Here is a 20021-nt window from a genome sequence, read left to right on the forward strand (position 1 = left end):
TAGATCTATTCGCGTTCACTGATGTCTAACATAAGATAGTGGTTTTCTTTTCCATTCTCGCCTTGTTGTAGGTGGGGCTCCGAGACAGAGTATCCCATCTGAGACCTTTTGCTCAATATTGTCACGTGGTCGTGACGTCGACGAAGACAGCAGTCGGCGTTTTCAAGATGAAACTGTTTATTTGGCCGAACTTGTGGCCGGGAAATGAGAACTCGAACTACAGCAATACACGCTGTACTTTGATAGCGGCAAACAAGGCGCAGTCCGTCGATAAACTGACAAGCGGTCAAACGCGTCGGCTTTTACACAGGCGCTATCGAACTTTCCAGCGATATCGCTGGTGGCGGCGTTATCTCTCGACAAAGCTGGAACATTCGCGTGCGGCGCGCAATCTTAACGGAACGTTCTAAAACAATCGCGAAGCTTCTTACACATCGCGGCGAGGCCTGCGCAGGGCGTTGCCCACAGTCTTTGTGGGTGAGGCTTCAACTCATGAAAAATAAGACGCGCGGCAATATCAAAACGTCTAAGTCAAATGTCTCGCTGTCCGCGCTCCTTGCTCCACAGACGAATACACTTATGTGTTGCTCATTGGTTCTGGTGAGGCCGTCATATGAATTTTGCTACCTCAAGTGATAAAAAAAAAGAAACTAAATACATGCAATTTGTCTACAAGAATATACGATATGTGCTTATATGTGCTTTATTATGCCGCGTAAGCCAAACGTGAACTTCAGTACACTCTAAAAACTGAAACTCCTGCAGTGAGAGTTACAGAGCTGTGTTACTCCCGCAGATCACATTATACTCTCTCTCAGGGAGGCGCTTTACTCTCTTTTGCCAGGAGGAGTGAAAAGGCCTTTCACTCCTCCTGGCGAAAGAGAGTAAAGTGCCTGTTTCACTCCCGCATCTCACGAGAGAGTAAAAGGTTCTTTTACTCTCTTGCCATATAAGAGCTTGTTTCAGAGCTTGTTTTAGTCTTGCAGCTCTCCAAATATATGGAGCTGTAAAGAAAAGTTCGTGCAGTCTAAGATCTTTGGCAGTAGCTCAATCGATGAAGTGACGGCGATACATTCCTCGTCAACTTATCGCGACGAAAACCGCTGACACGCACAAAGAATCTGCGATTATAAATGTACGCGATTATACTCACACGTACGCACACACTGAGTCAGGTCCTAGTTATAAACTGACTAGAGGAGGCACGCTGCAGCGTACGCAATAAAATGCTGTGGACAGAAAGCCCGAGAAAAAAAAAAGAAAAAAAAAGGGGGGGGACTCTTACGTTTCGCCTTTAAAACGCGACAGCGATATCCGTACACACGCATGCGCGCGCGCGCGCGCGCGCGCGCACGCACGCACGCACACACACACACACACACACACACACACACACACACACACACACACACACACACACACACACACACACACACACACACACACACTATCGCCTTCTCAATCGCGTTAGCTTGCCTTAGCTTCTCGTTGGAGACGTGTACACAGTGCCGCAAGAAAAGCCAAAGTGCAAACGCCCTCTCTCTCTCTTTGCATCTACCTCGAATTTTCGCTCACGACCAAGTTCCAACGCTGCTCTTTCGCTCAGAACCAATGACGCCGACGCCGCCGACACCGGAATTTCTGCGCAACGAGCTCCTTGACGCTCTCGCGTCAAAAAAAAAAAGATATATAAACGCGACTTCCTTCAAGCGGCCGCTAAACGGGAGGGCTGTTACATGAGGCGCCGAGAGAGAAATACGATAGCGCAACTTTACGACGCATGTGCGAGCGAGGAAAGACAAATTAAAAAAAACACACACACCGACGCGCACACCAGGAGAGGAGAAGCGCGCGTGCTACAGTCGAAGTCTCGCCGTCGCCCGTCGCTGCCTTCGCCATTTTCTTCCGTTGCCCGGTCATCGAAGTTTCCGAATCGCTCAGCTGTGTCGGCTGTGCGTGCCCGTGTCCTGTGTGTGCGCGACTGTGATCTCAACGCTGGACGTGAACGGCATTTAGCGACGGCACTGCAACATCCCGTACTGTGAGCGTGTTCGCGTTGGTTTCATGATGGTCTGGAGACTCAAGCGAGCTTGCACCTTCGTGTATGCGTGTTCGGCCAGCACCTGGTTAGGCACACTCGGAAATGCGAACGGTAAGTGGTGCTTCTGTGTTCTCAGTTTTGCGTCGCTCACGTGTGTAGTCCTGCACAGTGTGTCGCGTGGAAAGCACAATAAAAAGCAGAATGGAAAAGCATTACGCGCATATACGTGTGATGCCTGATGCGCGTTTAAAAGCTTTTGTGAAGGCACACGCTTCGCACGGCCTGTCTATCAAAGAGCGCGTACGCCTCAATGAAGACAATTTGTGCTATATAATTTCTTTGCTTGCCATAAAGCCTGAGTGCGGCAGCGTGCTTTCAGAAAATATAAACAAGCGAGAGACCGCGGTTATCACTCCGTCATGTGTGCATTAAGGCTAGCTTTTGTTTTCATTTGGTGCAGTTGAAGTTGTCAGCCTCGGTTGTACGATGGTTGCGGTCAGGGGCGTAGCCAGAAATTTTTTTCGGAGGGGGTTCAACCATACTTTATGTACGTATGTTCGTGCGTGCGTTTGTATGTGTGCGTGCCTATATACGCAAGCAAAACTGAAAAATTTCGGGGGGGGGGGGTTGAACACCCCCAACCCCCCCTTGGCTACGCCCCTGGTTGCGGTGCTCGATTGCCGACCCGGAAGTCGCGGCTTCGATCTCGGCCGCGGCGGTAGCATTTCGGTGGAGGCGAAACGCTAAACGCCTGTGTACTCTGCGTTGTCAGTGCACGTTAAAGAAAAATAGATGGACGAAACTTCCGGAGCCCTTCGTTGCGCCCTTCACGTTTTTAGAAAAACGCCTATTTTCATAATTCACTTTCGGTAAAACACCCCCCTCCATCAGAATATCGCTCCCCCCCCCCTTCCCCTGTGGCTACGGGCCTGGCTTACGCTATTCCAAAACTCCCTAATATTAGTAAGTGGGAATACTTTTCGATAACAATTTTGCATTGCGCACTTTGTTCGTCTTTAAGACAAAAAAAGAAACAGCATACCATAGGGTAATTACGTCATTAGGTTGGACTGGATCGAATAATTTATGCTGCAGAGATATGATTATGGCCATACTATGTGAAAGTTGTCTGCTAAGTGACAGCGTTTATGGTGAAGCACGCGCATTTTACGATATTGTCACTTAATTAGTGACAATTTCGTGACATTAGTGACATCTTGAACTCTCCTGGATTTCATGCGAATATTCTCATCGAGTTCAAGATGTGTGAGGTGTGCCAGGCTTATTCAGTCACATCAGTGCAAGTCAGCTCAATGCAATACTTATGGCAGAGGGACAATCATTTAAAAAATGTGACTCTCATAAGACTATTATGAAGCTTTGAAGCAAGGCTAAGCAGCCATTAAACATTATCACATTTTAAAAATCTAATGTTCAGCAAGGACAGAACACCTTTCGTCATTTCTTATGGTTTACTTCTGTAAGTCTTATGTAAGCTTCCTACCTTCATGCTTCTTGATGAATGTAAATATTGTGTTTAGTGCAGCACCAGAAGCAGTAGACAATGGCGCGCAGATCACCAGATGACTCTATCGCAAATTCTCAAAGGATGTGCTGTTGTGCACCTTCTCCGTGCTTTATCGTGCTTTGCTTGGAGCTCTTTCATTAGAATGATACACGGCAAACAACTTAATTTATCAGAAACTCAAATGCTGTGTTTTTGACAAAATTGTAAGTGTGGAGTGAACTTGAAACCGCAAGTACTTGCTTTCTAGTCTTGCACAGGCAGTGAAATTTGTGGTTGGCTGTTGTTGTAGGTTATGTTGGCTGTAGGTTGGCTGTAGGTTATGAATGTTTGTGCAGTTGGCAACACTACACTACTGAACTTGATGTGTATATATGTAAATGCTGCAAGACTTAAAATGAAGGAAGGAAAGAAAGAAATAGATGGGGAAGACAGGCAGGTTAGCCACTTCTTAAACTGGCTGGCCATGCTGTGCAAAGGAAGAGGGTACGAGGAATAAAGGATAATACAAAAACTTTACAGAAAAAGAACAAAACAGGAGAGTATGGTGCCTCGTAAAGTCTGTCTCTAAGCTCACTTTTGCATAAGAAGCACAGCAGCACTTTCAATGCTAACATCAAACGGGAGCAGCAGTGAAACAGCTCTGGAATCTGTTTTCCCTGAGATAAAAAAAAAAAAAACGCCTGCCAGTTTTGTATTATGTACTGAATTAGTTCTTGGTGTTCGAGTGCATTAGGATAATAAATTTAGAGTTAAAAGATTGTTAGATTGTTTCATGCATGGACGTCTAACTGAATTTATGCCGGTTATCTGAATTGGGTATTGGTGTGCTTTACAGCTGTTTAGTGCAGCATGAAATAGTGAGTCACTGCAAAAAATCTGTACATTTCTCTTTTTCTTTGCAGATGGTGCTCAAGATGGCACATGCAACGCTATGCAGCTGTGGACACCAGCAGCTTGATAAGAACTCTCGAAGCTCATCTGGATGCTTCACAGAACCTGGGTTGGTAGCAGCAATCTCGTTAGGACAGAGGGATCAAATAGAATCCATTTCTGAATTGTGCAATGCATCCCTGTGTTTAATGAAGCAAGTCATTGATACATTGGAAACATTGAGAGTATCACTATTTTGAGTCCAATTTCATGGTAGCTCTTATCTCAGTCATCCGATACAGTATACAGAATATGCACCTGCACTCTGTCACGCCTATAACACTATATTGAACTTATAGTGGAGTGCCTCGATAATAGACACCTGTGGCATGATAGTGACTGTACTGTGAGGGATTCATAGTGTTCCTGGCGAAATGGTCAGTACTTATGTAACGGCAGTGCTAAGAAAGACAAGGACAAGAAAGTGCACAGCACAAGCGCTTACTCACAACTGAAAGCTTTATTGCTTCAGCAGAAAATATATACCTAAAGTTGAACCTCGCCTATTACCCGCCAACTAGCTCGCATTCCCGTTTTGCTTCAAACGGTCAGTATTGTGATGCGTTACCTTAACAATGAAGTGGCATGTACATCGATATACATTGAAGCTCACCAGCGCATTGTTATTATGGTATTTAACTTTATTTTTGTATTCGGTAGTTGCAAAACCGTTCACAAATTTGCGACACAAATGTTAGTCCTGTTGTGAGTCACAACAGGACTAACATAGGATGGGCTGCATGCGCCTTGTGATTTAAGTTATCACTGTTAGGAAAATTTTTACATTCATTTCCACTTGATAGTTATATTAATTGGTTGTCTAGTTTGTGTTGGCTAGGGGAGATTTAAGGTAATAGCAAGCAGTCAGCAGCATAGAAAATTTTCAGTGTGCACGCATTTCATAGTTGGCAGAAGCAGGATGGTGCAGTGCTTACAGGCAGGTGCTATGTGCACCGCTGGTTTAGTCCGAAGTGCTGTGAGAAAGACATCTAGATGCTGCTTTGGCATAAACAGAGTTTGATATTTAAATGTAAATTAAAAAATTGAGGCTGTCCACTGTGGCATGCCTCATAAGTACTATATATCTATATTTTGTCCCGTCTAGCGTAGGGAGAACTTGCACTAAGTTTTGAGGATAAATGAATTATTTTTGTAATAGGAGTTGCCTCCACAAAACAACAAGCAACACTGCACACTAGCTATTGTACCTTGTTCTCTTGCTAGGTGTATAAAAACATGGCAGCAAAACATGGACAAGCAAATGAGCCTCGTCTTTATTATAATGCTGTGTCTTTCTAGATATTACAAGAATGAAAGTGTGCTGCACACTCATTGCACATCTCACAAGAAAATACTTGGCAGCTTCTTAATTTTGTATTTTTGTGTTTTTTCGGAAAAGTCGTAAGAGAAGTCAAGTGGGTATTTTGTATGGATGCAGGAAGCTTAATGGACTTCTTTGCTTGATATCTTTTTCAGGAAGACTGAACACTTTTGGCAAAGCAGCAACAGTTCTGGCCCATCTGTTTGTCTACAAGACGGTCTCTTCCGTGAACACTCCTGTGCCTTACAGTATACTATACTGATGACCTTGTACATCTCTCTGTATTTAGGATTGTCAGCACATGGACTGCTGCACTGTGTTATGCACGGTGCCGAGTCCAAACTTTCCAATAACAGTGTGCATTTGAAAATTTTACATGGTTTGAAAAGATGCTGAATGTTAACGCATTTAATTTACTGAGCATGGTTTTTGACTGTTTTACAGCCATCATTTATTCCCTGTTCAATTTTTATTCAACCTCATGGCATGTCCAGTCCTTGGCTCTAATGTGCCAAGCCACCACCAGTATTGATGGGCAATTTTTAATTCAAAGCATGTTATTGCCCAACTCCGAGGTAACTTTCCTGTCACGGTATTCGGATTAATTTTCAATGTGGTACTTCTGCACGAGCCATAAATTGAGCTGTTGAAGGTGATGAAGAACCAATTTTCCGGTCGAATTGGATGGCACTAGCTGGCATGTAAATATTGTAAGCATTGGTCTACTACCTATGCATAATAATACGGGTGAATAGGGTTGCGAAATAATGCCATGTTCCCATGCTTAACCTTATAAATTTACATTATTTCTTAAAAATATGTGAATAAAGGCGACTGTGTTTACAAACCTTGGCAGGTGGATCTATGGTCAACACCACAGGTCTTTATACAAACAATTGAACTGCACAATCATGTGTAACATGTTTTCATGCCTGAGGGCAAACTAATGCAATATACAAGAAAAATGGTACACCACCATGCCTAAGTGTTGCAAGCCTTTATTACTTATCGAGTTGCCTTCATGTGTAAGCAGACACCAAGTTCTCTGTGCATCAGGGGCATAGGCAGAAATTTTTTTCGGGGGGGGGGGGGGGAGGGGGGTCGTCTCCTTGATTTGAAGTGGGAGCCGGGCAGGCAGATGTGTTCAGTTGTCATTTCGGGCTCTGTATGCCATAGCAAAAAAAAATTTCGAGGGGGGGGGGGGGCGAGGGAGGCCCGGTGTGCCCCCCTGGCTACGCCACTGCTGTGCATGCCATTTCATTGGATTGTACTTGCATACTGGCATATCGAAGTGTATGTGTCTTGCTTTGTGATGAATTTTCGAACTATACTTTCATAATATTTTACTGCTGTGAATTAGTGCTCAGGTTGCATTGTGTATGTTGTTTCATCTGTTCACTAATGAGCATAGGATCTGTGGTAGATGAAAATGTATAATTTACATTGACATTGTGAATGTTATTGTTTTGATTCTAATAAAGTGCTACAACCAGCATTTATTGTATCATTTGAAGTTTTAAGAATTTGTAATGCATTCAAACAAAAAAGTCCTTGTACATGTAAAAGAAATTGTTCAGGCTCTGATATATAGGTCGTGGTTCTCAGCCATGGATGTTTTGGAGACCCCTTGTGGACTGGTGGAAGTGATGAGGGACCCCTTGCAGTGAGAAGTAAGGAGGGGGGGGTGAGGGCTTATAAATTAGCACAACATGCAGCGTGAAATAGGTGCCTTGCGTTTCTCCGTGGCAAAGAACGGTCAAACTAAAGTGCCACGCCAATTCAATCTCAACAGCTTGTCACTAAGTTGTGCGATCTGCCGCCACATTTCAGCTGTTTCTCACTACGCTTTCTCTTCAAATATGCAAGCCTGGAAAAGCACATGTGGTAGAAAATTGCAGTAAAAGCTTTACAGCCATTACATGGAAAGCATAAGTCAGCTCCGCCGCAATGCATAACCGTTATGCGGTGAAGCAAAACAAAAAATAGTGGGGGCCGCTGTCATTGGACATATTGTTTCTTCAAAAAAGGCGTATTTTCTTTTTTGTTCGAAGATGCGTTTCGTGGACCCCCAGAAATGGCTTCGCTGACCCCCCCCTCCCTTCTTGAGAACCACTGCATGCTACACATAATGCTTGCATTGCTAGATGGGTTTAACCGATGATTCTTGCAAAACATCGTGCAAATAAGCGACAGGCAGTAAACGGAAACAGATCAACTGTGATCGAACATTGATGGGTTGATCATTTATCAATGGTCGCATAATTTGTAGATTTGAAATCAACTACAGGTACACGAGGTAGTAGGAGTGCACATGGCACCCACTTTTTTCAGTTTTTATTTATCTGCTGCACTCATGTTCGTGCTATGTGTAATCATGAATCACGAAAAAGTCAAGTTGTGTCGTGCTGTGACAAAAATATCCTAATTAAAATGACACCTTATTTTCTGAAGAACAGCTGTTTCACTGAGGCATACAATAATGCCTTTTTTTTTTTAATAGGTACTGCACAATCTCTTCAGGAGTAGTGCCAACTACACGCGGACGTTCGCAATACAGAGGCGCAACAGTATTATCTTTTATTTATTTTAAGGGAGACATGTCACTCGCGAATTAATGGACATCGTGCTTAACCTTGGTGGACGCCTTCGACATACATTTTAACGGCGGCGTGATACGGAAGAGTAAAGGTTACTTAGTAAAAGGTAGCCAGTCTCCGGGTATAAAAGCAATTAAATACTGACTATGACTAATTCAGAAGCACTGTATGTCGCGCTTCAGCGCGCGTAAGTGCTCATCACGCAAATATTCGTCTAACTGCTCAGAGGTGCCGCTGACCCTGCGTGCAGATCGCAACAGCACCTACACGCGCAATAAATGCACGAGCTTGTATAGGTGCACGCTAAAATACCCTTGGAACTCTGACATCGACGTATGTAACAAAAATATGCGACATGTGATGGTCTTCGAACAGCTGAGAACGCACTGCCGACACTTGCAGCTCGCGGCAAAAATAACCAAAACTGCTCCAACAGCACACGCTCGTAGAATACACATACGTGAGTTTCGTTATCTAAAGGTACTTTTCAGGCCGGTATGAGCAAATTTTTGGGCGAGCGAGACATCCACGATGTATGGTGAACACACAAAAAACACACGTTTATCATTTCTCTTGCGGCACGACAAACGACGAACAGAAGTCGGAGCTGAAGGTGCTAACGGTGGCCTTCGTGAGTTCATGGCGCCGCGCTAACTATTTACGAACCGAATCCACGCGCAAACACACGCCGGTGATGCAAAAAAAGAAGCAGCAAGCTCCGTCCTCGCGTTGCAAACCACTTTGTAAATATATAAGGCCGTGAAAAGTCAACCAAGCATTCGGTGGCTCTGTGGCGTAGTGATTAGAGTGTCTGCTTGCGGTGCTTGTGGTCATGAGTTCGATTCCTGTGTCGTGTGCGATTTGTATGTGTTGTCATATGTGCGTGTTTACATTGATGTCCATTTTCTAATTACCCCTAGAGATAATCATTACAGAAGTTATTCCGTGAAACGCTGTTAGAGTGCCAAAATTTTTCTTTTTCTCAGCCGCTTTGTGTGCCGTAGCTGCCGCCACGTCAAGTTGCGCCAGCTATGGAGGATAAAAACAACTAACCGACACATAATGTATGACCTTCGAGATTCCGGGATTGTCACTCGCTAAGCCTACATCGTTGATTATTTGAGTATGGCTCTCGAAAACGGTGCCGAATCGACACGAATACCTTGCTGTCGAAGCTTAAGGACGTGAACCTAAAGCAAATAAAAGCATCGGTTCGGCGATAACGAGCGACAGAGCGTGCGACGGCCACTTGATAGATTCGAGGTGGGCGGCTATCGCTTTCGGCGGCGCGGCCATGTTTACCGGGCGTGCGTATGCGCAGTTCACACCCGGTATTCCGGTGCAGAGCATTTTGCGTATTGTGGTGTGCCGGACAGACTAAAATCCTCTAATGTATGCGTTTCGGTTGCGAGCGCTCTACGTGTTTTGGTTGCGTGAATGTGTGCGCGTATGAATGTGCCATTTTCTGTGCTCGATTAATTTTATTTCAAAGCTGTTTCAACGTGATAGCTTTACTCCCTCGGAGGAGTGCTTTCACTCTATCGCAGACGGAGTACTGTACTCCATGAGGAGGCGTTGAATCACTCCCTGTCTAGAGGGAGTTGTTTCACCCCAGAAAAGGGAGTGCCCAGCGGGACAAGCCAAAACTCTCATAAAGGGAGTGCCCCGACGCCCTTTGTTTTAAGAGTGTAGCATTACTGAGTATTTTTCATGTTCAGTTTTGTTTACTTCTAGACACTACGATGCTGTTATGGGGTGAAGAAGGTGCTGACAGCCGCTTACACGAATTAGAGGCAGAGAAGCAAGAGGCACGATAACGTCCATGTGTCGAATATACGTTGCATATTCACATAAATCATTTCCAGGCACTGCTTCTTTATTATTGATTTCAGTAGCTTGATATTAAACGACATGATTACAGGTTTTTTTTCTTATTCGGGTTTCAGCATTGTGTTCGTTCTTGTTAGGTCCTCCAGTGTGCGGTAAAACGTTGAAAGGGCCGCTGTTCGTGCAATTTATTCCACGCTGTCGGTGGCGATGGGCGTGGGTAAAGCTAGTCTAAGTAACGCTACTGCCTCACAGTGTAGTTTGTCTGGGGTGACTACTCGCATGCTTTGTACTATTATTGGCGCTGTTCGTCCTTTGATTTGCGAGGTTTCGCATCACTGACTCCCATTTGGCTTTTGTTTTGTTTTGATTTCTTGATCATTCGTTTCTTTTTTCTTCTTTTTTGCGTGCCTGGTTTAAAAAGAGGAGTAAAGCGGTGCACATTAAGATGACTCACAGCCGACATTTTGTACACGTCTCTCTCACCTGGCACTCAGTTATCACATAGCGCTTAGCAAACGTCAAGCCTCCCGTGGAAGCACTTTGATCGAAAACAACGCCTGAGGCTGCGAGATTTACAGGCATTTTGCCTAAGGGCAAGGCGAAATCGTTCTGAATCGCATCTTAGAAACGCGAGCTACAGAAAGAGCGTTACTTTTGACTCAAAATGGCGTTTAGTATCACGGAAACTTCCTTCGGAGCACAACAGAGTGTTCGATTTAGTTCATTCTACAGCCTGCGCATGAACACCCTTAACACGGGCGCATGGTTGAACCATGCTGTAACGCGTGATCGGAATTTGTGGTAACAATACCATTGACTAAACAGGTGCTATAGTAACGTGTTTCAACTCTAATGCTGTAATGGATATGACGTCATCTAGTCCGCTCACAAATTCCAGGCCAGTCAGCGCAAGGCTCAGCTGGTGCGTCAATTTATATCGTGCATTCTGAAATCGAAGCTCAGCAATTTCCGAGACGGACTTTGAAAATAAACAAGCGAATGTGTGTCATACGACGAAAAAATAAATTATAGTGAAGTTTTCACTTTGTGATCGCTGCTTACACGCAGACGTGTGGGTGCAAGCTGTCGCCTTCGGCGCGTTGCTCGTAGAATGTTTTAGAATTTCTCTGGCTGTAAGTGCTGCGCTTATTAGGCCAAGAACGTTCTTCTCCTTGGCGCGCCTAGCCTGCGCCTTTTGCCGGTCCTGTTGAGCACGTTCCCGGCAACGACCTCGATGTCGGTCGACTCGCACTCGGCCGGCCGCCACTTGCTTTGCTGCTCTGTCCCCGCTCGGCACGCAGACTCTCGATTTCCAGACGAAATTGGTACATCCAAGGCGCAGACAAAATCCAAAGCAACTGTCAGGTGAGGTCAAACCAGCGCGCCTCCGCCATGGCCGGACTATAGGTGAGAGACGCGACGCTTGTAGTCCGCCGATGCCTCCTCCCCCGCGTTTTCGCGCGCTCATCCACACCTTCATTGGTGCGCGTTCTTCCTCTTCAGCTCCAGGCGCCCTTCTCCTCCGGCGTTCGCCTCCCTCGCGGCCTCCAACATAATCTCACCACTTTCGCAGGCAGGGCATTACGTATCGGCGTAAGAAACAAAAATTCTAAGCCAGTTGCACCCCAAGTGAGAGCTGTGCGAACTGCGGAGCATTGATTCGCCTGTGTTTTCCTTGTGTTTATGTTGTGTTTATCTGCTCTTTTCTCTTCGCGTGATTGTGTGATATTTTCCATCTTTCTCTGTTCTTTCCTTGTGATTACCTGACTTGTGCGATAATCTATTTTCTGTTCCTTGGACTCATTTCTACTGTTTTTCTACTGTTTGCTGCTCCGAGCGCGGCACGTCCCACTTCCGGCGCTGGCGTTTTGCCTCCGCTTCTCTCTTCAGTGGATCTGTGTCTAACACCTGACGCTGGCGTCTCACTGTCGCTTCGTTGCCTCGGACAGACGAATTAGCTCTTCGGCGACGCCGGCGTTCACGGACAAGTGCGCGCTGGCGTTCCAAATATGCAGCTTGCTCGGCTTATGTGTACCAAACCTGGGACCTGCGTGGCGCCAACGCGAGACATGGGAAGACGACAGGGCGGTCCCTTAAAGGGCCCCTCACCTGGCCACATAGCAAGTCTTAGTTAGACGCTGGAAGTTGTTGTGTGCCGAATGAAGAGCAGTATGCCGCAAGAATTTTTCAAATCGGGTCATTACGAGCTGAGAAAAACAATAATTTGTAGCGGCGCGCAACCGTGATGCGAGGAGGCGAGTTTCAAACCCTTGCCACTCGCCCCGTGTAGCCTTCGCAAACCAAATCCCTTCCTGCCCTCTTCGGCAGCGGCGCCGAAGGATCACCTGACACATACGCATGAACACGCCATGCGCATGCATGATCACGTGCGCATGACGTGCCCGAGCCAGCCCGAGCACGCGAGCGGCGTTGCACGGCCGCTACCTTTTTTTATTGCGATAGCAATCATATGGACACTCTCGGCTGATTTTTGCCGTCGCCGTCGTCGTCATGCCCCGGACATGTATATGTAGTATATAAAAATAAAAGCCACAAATAAAAATAATTCAGGAAAAAAAATTCCGAAGCGCTCGACCGGGATTTCGAACCTGCGACCCCTCGCTCCGCAGCTCGCTGCCTTAGACAATTACGCCGTGCCTCTTTTTTTTTTCTTTCATGGTATTTATTATAATGCGGTTTTGAAATTATCACAAACGCTATGACGCAGTGATGCATTCACTTAACGACAATAATCGCACAAGCACTGCACAAGCATTCAAAGGCTTACATGCATATATACTGTGCAAGTCCAGAGAAACAGGAAAAGTTCTTCAAAGCTTGTTACACGCGGAGGCTGGTAAGGCTGAACACCAGTCTGGTCTCAGTCTGGTCTCACGTCAAGTTCTTCGTAAATGTCCTTTACATGGAGAGCCATACGCATGAAATGCATACTTGAAGCAGTGGTTAGTTCTGCATTACGGTCTTGCATGCGCGTTTTCCACAGACTGTGCAGTCCCATAAGGAAAAACATGTCAAAGGGCACTTCATCAAGAGACGTTGGGAGAAGGTAACGTATAGTATGTGAGTTAATGTTAAAATATTTTTGAACAGTTCGTTGAAGGATGTCCCAAAATAGAATGGCATCTTTGCAGCTAATAAAACAGTGTTCTACTGTCTCTGGTACATCGCAGAGACGACAGTTAACTGAAGAAACAAAAATACCCTTCCTCTGCAGCCATGATTTTACCGGCAGTGTATCAGTACGGAGTTTGTAAAAGAAGGTTTTTGTATCAGGAGAAAGATACATTTTCCGAACTCGTTTTAGTACATCATGTCCTGGAAGGTCAGAATATAATGAGCGGTAAAGTGGAGGTGGAAAAAGCATGGATAACAAATCCTTGTAGAGTCTCTTGCGTGATACTGTGTATAGATATTCTATGGAAAACCGGACCTTGAGAAACCGAACAGCGATGAAAACTTCCTGCATAAATCCCCACAAACACGGGCGTACAGAGAAATCTGAGGAAACAATCAAGTCAGGTAAAGCATTAACAAACGTAATCTGCAAGAATGATCGAATAATTGGATGGGAACTGTCGCGAAAAAAGTAGAACCGCGAAACAATTTGCCATAGATATAAATGAACTAAACCCAACCCTCCCTCCTTAACTGGCCTGAATAGGTTGTCCCGTCTCATTGGTTCAAACGTCGAAGACCACACGAATGTTGCGAAAGTCCGATGAAAGCGCTGTATGTAAGATCGAGCGCAATGAATAAGTTGCAATACATAGTATAGCTTTGTGGCTAAAGATGTATTGCAAGCTTCAGCTCTCCCAAAGATGGAAAGGCGATGTGGAACATAAGTTTGGGCCTGTCGTTCAAGCTTAGGAACACGTTCTTTCCAGTATCGTGCACTGAATCTGTACGCATCTAGCGGCATCTAGAGGCGAAGCTCCTTATGCCGTGGGTCTGTCCATCCTCCGTTTGTAGGTTTGTTTGTAGTAGCCACCTCTAGTTCGCGAGAAGCGCGCGTTCTGGTATGCAGTAGAAGAAGACGACGACGTTGACGAGTGAGACTCTCGTGCGTGTTCGCCTGTGTGGCATTCTTTCTTCTTTACTGCGCGCGTTCTGGTATGCAGTAGAAGAAGAAGACGACGTTGACGAGTGACACTCTCGTGCGTGTTCGCCTGTGTGGCGTTCGTTCTTCTTTACTACGACTCGCGTTTTCAACGACACCCGAAGACAACATTTCAGAAGTAACGCGCCATGAGGCTCCCTCTTGGCACGCTTTCTCTTTAGCTCGGAGTCGCCAGATGGAAGACAAGGCTGCGCAACGGAGGGCACGGAAGGCGGCGGCAGCGCGTGCTCGCAGACAGAATCCTGAGGTGAGAGCCCGCGAGGCCGAAGCTGCACGTCGACGCCGCGAAGCAGATTCTGCCGTTCGAGCCCGCGAAGCCGAAGCTGCTCGACACGCTGCACGGCTGCGGCGAGAAGACCCCGCCGTTCGAGCCCGCGAGGCCGAAGCTGCTCGACAAGCTGCACGGCTGTGGTGAGAAGACCATCCGAAGGACGTGTATAGACCTGGTATTTTCTAATTTCCAGTTGCAACCCGTACAAGAACCGCTAGTGTATTAGATACACGGAGACATGAAATTATATTCACATGGGCGCAGGGACAAAGAAGTAAAGAAGAAGTAAGAAGGACAAAGATTCGAAATATTAGCCTCAGGAATAAGTACCACAAAGAAGTGTATATATGTACACAAAGAATATGTACACAAAGAAGTGCGTTTGCGCTGTAATTTCAGCCTCAGGAATGTGTACCACCTAGAGCCAAATGAAGTTTTATCTTAGTGACCAGAATCGACGCCCGCATGGAGCGCGAGCCGTGGCTTCACGTGCCACTGCCAAGCGCCGTCTTTATTTTCTCCTCTTGAGGTTGCGCGCTCTGCGGTTTCGTTTGCCGCCCAAAGGAAGGCGCTGAAGGGTCTTGCGAAAACGCGAGCGCAAGAGTCTGAGAGTGGATTGCGTTCTGCGCATGCGTTTTGGCGGCTAGCAAATTTCTTGGGTCTCCAATTCTAAAACTGTCTAGTGTTTCGCAGGAGTTGGGATGTGCGCCTTCGACCTGTACTTTGACATACAGGGCGTGGTGGACCGTGCTCGCACGATTATCTCCTGAGGGGGAGTTTTGTATGTCTTGTGCGCTGAAGCTATAGACCACACGAAGGTGACATTGCTCGCTGCAGCGGCCGCGTTTGCGAAAGGAGTGATCTGATAGCTAGAAGAGCCAAAGTGGGGGTTAGTTGAAGTAACAACTGTGACAGTTCGCGCTCGTCCTATGTCCCCGTACCTTTGCGTCCTTTTCGTGCCTTCTTCTTTGTGTTTGAGCAGAACGCTGCATGTGTCGAGCTGTGATAGTTGTTAGTTCGCACTCGCCTTGTGTGTTTTCTTTTCCTGCGTCCTTTGTGCTTGAGCAGCGCGCAGCAAGTTTCTAGGCGCTTGCTGCTCTTCCTGTGACATTCCAATTTCTTGCTATCGCATTCATTGCTTCGCTCTTGAGACGAAACTGTTACTTTTTTTACGTAGCGACCGTGGGCGTTGTGTCGGCGTTCTCTGTGGTGTACTGCCTGCTTCTGCGGGACGGGCATGAAAGTTGCGACAATTGTACGGGCACGAGAATAGCGGCATCAAGAGCCAGTGCCGCATGAACATTTATGTAGACGTGGGAGAATTAATGATCCTAATGAGTGCTCGAACGCTCCAGAACATTACTTTCGTTTCCCGGGATGGCGTCTGCTCGATGCGCCATCCGCAGGGACAGGAACGCATGCGAAACGGAGGCACATCAGTCCCGCATCTCGCTGCAATTCAAGGAAAAAATGAAAAAGACGCACACGTTCTCTTTGTCTGTCTCATTTTTTTTCTCTAGTTTTATTCATCTATTCAAGCAACAAATCACGCTAACTACACATGTCGTGTCAAATATCACAGTGTCACGTGCTACTGTTGGCGACGTCTGAGCACAGTCCACTACGTAGAGGACCGACGCCACAGTATACCGTCTACGGTATAGACTATTTTACGGACGGGTTTCGGTGCCGCCATGCTGGGCTGTTAACCTTGCCTTGTTTTATCTTGAACAACTAAGCGAACAGTGTTACGGTGAGCGTATACACATGAAAACTGTTGGGTTGGTCCATTCGGCGTTTTCTGACTTTATCAGTTCGCTTCAGGGGATACAAAAATAAGAAAACATTGGTTTAACAGCCCATGATGGCGGCGCCCATATGCCTTACGTAACGTAGTCTATAGGGCCATTCCATCGTGTACGTCATCCCCTCGTTCTCTGGGCGCGCGCCCGCGAGAAGGGCAAGCAGTGCTCAGCTTGAAATTTGACCCACTTCCGCGGCGCGTAGCACTGCAAATTTTGGCAGACGTGATCGTGAGCGCCCAATGTATGCATTGCGCTCGTCAGCTCAAAATTGTCAAACCTGGTCTGGTGAGGGACCCTTTAAACTGCTGCGCAGTTAGCACCCGCGTCTTGGTCAATCCCCCGTACAGTGGGCATGAACCATTTCTTCGTGGCTCTGCGCGAAAGATGATAAAGGCGCCTGCGTGTTGGTCAATGCATCGGAAAGGAGTCTTCTCACAGGAAATGCTTTAGTGCCCTACAGGCAAGCAGAGCGTGCCTCACTGAAAAAAAAGTCAACGCGGATTTTACAGGGCGTTGAAAAGAAGGTGTGCGCAGTTCACAAATTACTGCTTCACATACCTTGTTCAAGGCTTTGTGTTAATGCGGTGTGCTGATTTTTTCGTGATGAGCGTCGTTTCTAGATCCAGAGTTATTTTATTGGACGATTGAAAAAGATTTCTGGTTCACAACCAGGCACTCAAGCAAGCAAAAAGCACCTCTTATAGTGGGTGTGTGTCACAGTTTGATGACATCATCATAAATGCCGTATGTAAAAGGCACCAGTAGCGGTGACCAGACAGAGTAGGCAAAGAAAAGAACGAAGCGGGATAGGTCGCGTTCCATAGTCGGCAAGGATTGCCCAAACCTTACTTAAGAACATGTTTGGAGCTCCTCAAGTTGCAGGTGCGAGCATTTATTTTTTACCATTTTCTGTCTATAATCAACATGATTGTTACTTCATGCTTAAAAGAAGACGCTTTAGGCCTTTTGGGGCCTCGTTGTAAACGCTGTGTCCGCCACTTTTGGGCAGTGACATTCTGCTTATCAGGCAAACAAACGCATGCCGGTCAGAGAGACGAGCCGCGCCGAAGAGCGTTGCTAGCCACTTGAGTGCCGCGACCTGTGATCTCGATGAGACCGCACTACCCTCTTTCGCAACCTACGAGCTAGCGTATGAAACCAGCCACGCTCGCCATCATGCGCCTGAGAAATATCTCGACTCTTTTTCAATGGCTGACGATCCACAGCGGAATTATCAGCAGCGGTGATCGTAGGTGGCTTATTAAAAGTGTTTTGGGGGTTCCTATACAGCTTTCGAGAAAAGACGCTGCCTGACAAGTTTTATAATTTACTCAACACACGGATTTCGCTGGCGGCGTCGGTCGCGAGAAACCCGGTGCCGGCGAGGAATGTGGCGCTCAAGAGTGCGCCGGTCACTTGCGCATCTGTATGCGTTGTTTTCGAGTAATTGATGATCTGTGCGTGTCGGTGATCTGCCGTTTCTGATATGGCAGCCTGATCTGTTACCGAGGGGGCTTATCATTTCACGCTGCCGCATTTCTGTGCTGCCTGGACATGAACGCATGACCTTCGCTGTTGCCTGCAGCAACTGTGTACTGTTGCACTGCTAAAGCACGATCGAGGTCAGATTCCCGGCATGGAGGAAAAAAAGAGCTAGGAGGGACCACTTCGCAATGAGAAAGAAAGAAAGAAAGAAAGAAAGAAAGAAAGAAAGAAAGAAAGAAAGAAAGAAAGAAAGAAAGAAAGAAAGAAAGAAAGAAAGAAAAAGCAAAAAATGTAGCACGTAAGGCGCGCTGTCGCAAACCTTCGCTTCGCTATCGCGATTTTCGCGATAGGGCAAGGGCTCCTGAATTTTTGCAATGAAATTCGCTGGGCTTCACCAAATCCCAGTGTTACTTTCTCGATTCTCACAACGCCTTTCATCCGAACTCGCGAAACAACTTTACTGTGTGGTTGAGTTAGTGCCTCGTATTTAGGTATGCCTATCTATTCCTGTAGCACGAGTGACAAACAGTGCCGCGTGCACTTTTTGCGGGTGTGAAAAGAAAACAGAGCTCCTTCTGCGCCACTGCAGCCGACCAACAACGCGCTCTGCTAACTAGACTCAGCGTCTTGAATGATAAATGTCTTACGGAGGAAAAGGTACCGGGACCCTGGCCTAGGATCTTGTACGCACAAGGCCACGAAGCCACTGTTGCAATTCTTGAAGGCTTCTGGACTGCACAAATGCTTGCGGTTTAACGAACATTCGTCTGCAGCTGTCCTGCCAATCAGACTTTCTGTTCATCTTGTTACGTTTCCTTATCTAATCTTCCCAATTTGTTTGTCTTTAAATGTAGGGTAGCTAATCAGAAACGGCCTCGGTTAAGCACCCTGTTTTACAGCAGAGCATTATGGTCGAGGTTTGCCGCGTGCCGTAGACAGAAAATTATCATCATCAAGAACCAGCACGCGCTCAATCAGCGCTAAAGCACTCTGTACTGCAGAGAGTTAAAAGAGAAGCTCAAACGTGCGGCCCCGGTGTTTCTCACTGGTTTAATCCCGACGCTTAGTTCTCCCTCAACTATTGGTTACGGCTGTGCAGTAATCTTAATCGGTGTTTGCCTCCCGTGTGCTCCCTTGTTCGTTTTTAGTGGACCAGTGTGGTGAGCAGTGGGATTTGCCCAATTTCTGTGGCACATACGCGCTACGGGAGTTTTACGGCAGAGCTGTTATGGTCGAGGTTTGCCGCGTGTCGTAGACAGAAAAGTATCGTCATCGTGAACCGGCACGCACTCTCTTCGTCCTCCTCTTCTGCTTCGCTCCCAGAACACGTGCGCCCCGATTTGTCCGGCGTGGGATGCAATAACCCTGATGGGCGAGAGACCGAATACTGAGATAAAGAAATAAGGATAGGGAAAGAGAGAAATTCTTGGCGAGAAATTCTTTCTTGGCGAGGCGGGACTCGAACCCGCGTCCCCAGGATCCGAAGGCGAGCATCGTAACCACTCGGCTATCCATGCACGTTAGCAGAGCATAGCATAGCCTTGTATGGTATAGTATATAACGGGAGTAGGAAATGGAAGTGAGGGTGAGGAGAAGGGAGAACGAGTAGAGAGAGAGAGAGAGAAAGAAAGAAAGAAAGAAAGAAAGAAAGAAAGAAGAGAGAGAAGAAAGAAAGAAAGAAAGAAAGAAAGAAAGAAAGAAAGAAAGAAAGAAAGAAAGAAAGAAAGAAAGAAAGAAAGAAACAAACAAAGAAAGAAAGAAAGAAAGGAAGAAAGAAAGAAAGGAATATAGAAAGGCAAATAGAGAAATAGAAAGAAATGGAAAGAAATGGAAGAAAGAGTGAAAAATATAGGAGGCGAGAGAACGACTACAGAGAGAGAGACAAAGAAAGAGGAAGAGGAAAAAGAGAGAAAGGTCGAGAAGAAAGACGGAAAAAAAGTAGAAAGACAAAGAAAGAAACAAATAGAAAGACACAGACTCAAAAAAAGGAAGAAAAAAAAAAGATCAGAAAAGAGAGCAAACATAACCGTGCACAGTATAGCATAGCAAGGTGCGTGAAAGAGAACGGTGAGAGG

At 46.3% G+C, this 20021-nt stretch overlaps 1 protein-coding gene and 1 long non-coding RNA gene across 2 annotated transcripts in view; both read left to right on the forward strand.

Annotated features, from left to right (window-relative positions):
- Positions 1-20021, forward strand: part of LOC119393202 (cystathionine beta-synthase) — a 62695-nt gene that overhangs the window by 3497 nt on the left and 39177 nt on the right. The gene's annotated exons all lie outside the window — the stretch shown is intronic.
- On the forward strand, positions 1375-7315 carry LOC125758690 (uncharacterized). The gene is made up of 3 exons (XR_007416319.1): positions 1375-2152; positions 4472-4569; positions 5976-7315. It is a non-coding gene; the product is annotated as an uncharacterized LOC125758690 (long non-coding RNA).

The sequence above is a fragment of the Rhipicephalus sanguineus genome, chromosome 5, assembly GCF_013339695.2.
Source record: "Rhipicephalus sanguineus isolate Rsan-2018 chromosome 5, BIME_Rsan_1.4, whole genome shotgun sequence".
NCBI classification, from domain to species: Eukaryota; Metazoa; Arthropoda; class Arachnida; order Ixodida; family Ixodidae; genus Rhipicephalus; species Rhipicephalus sanguineus.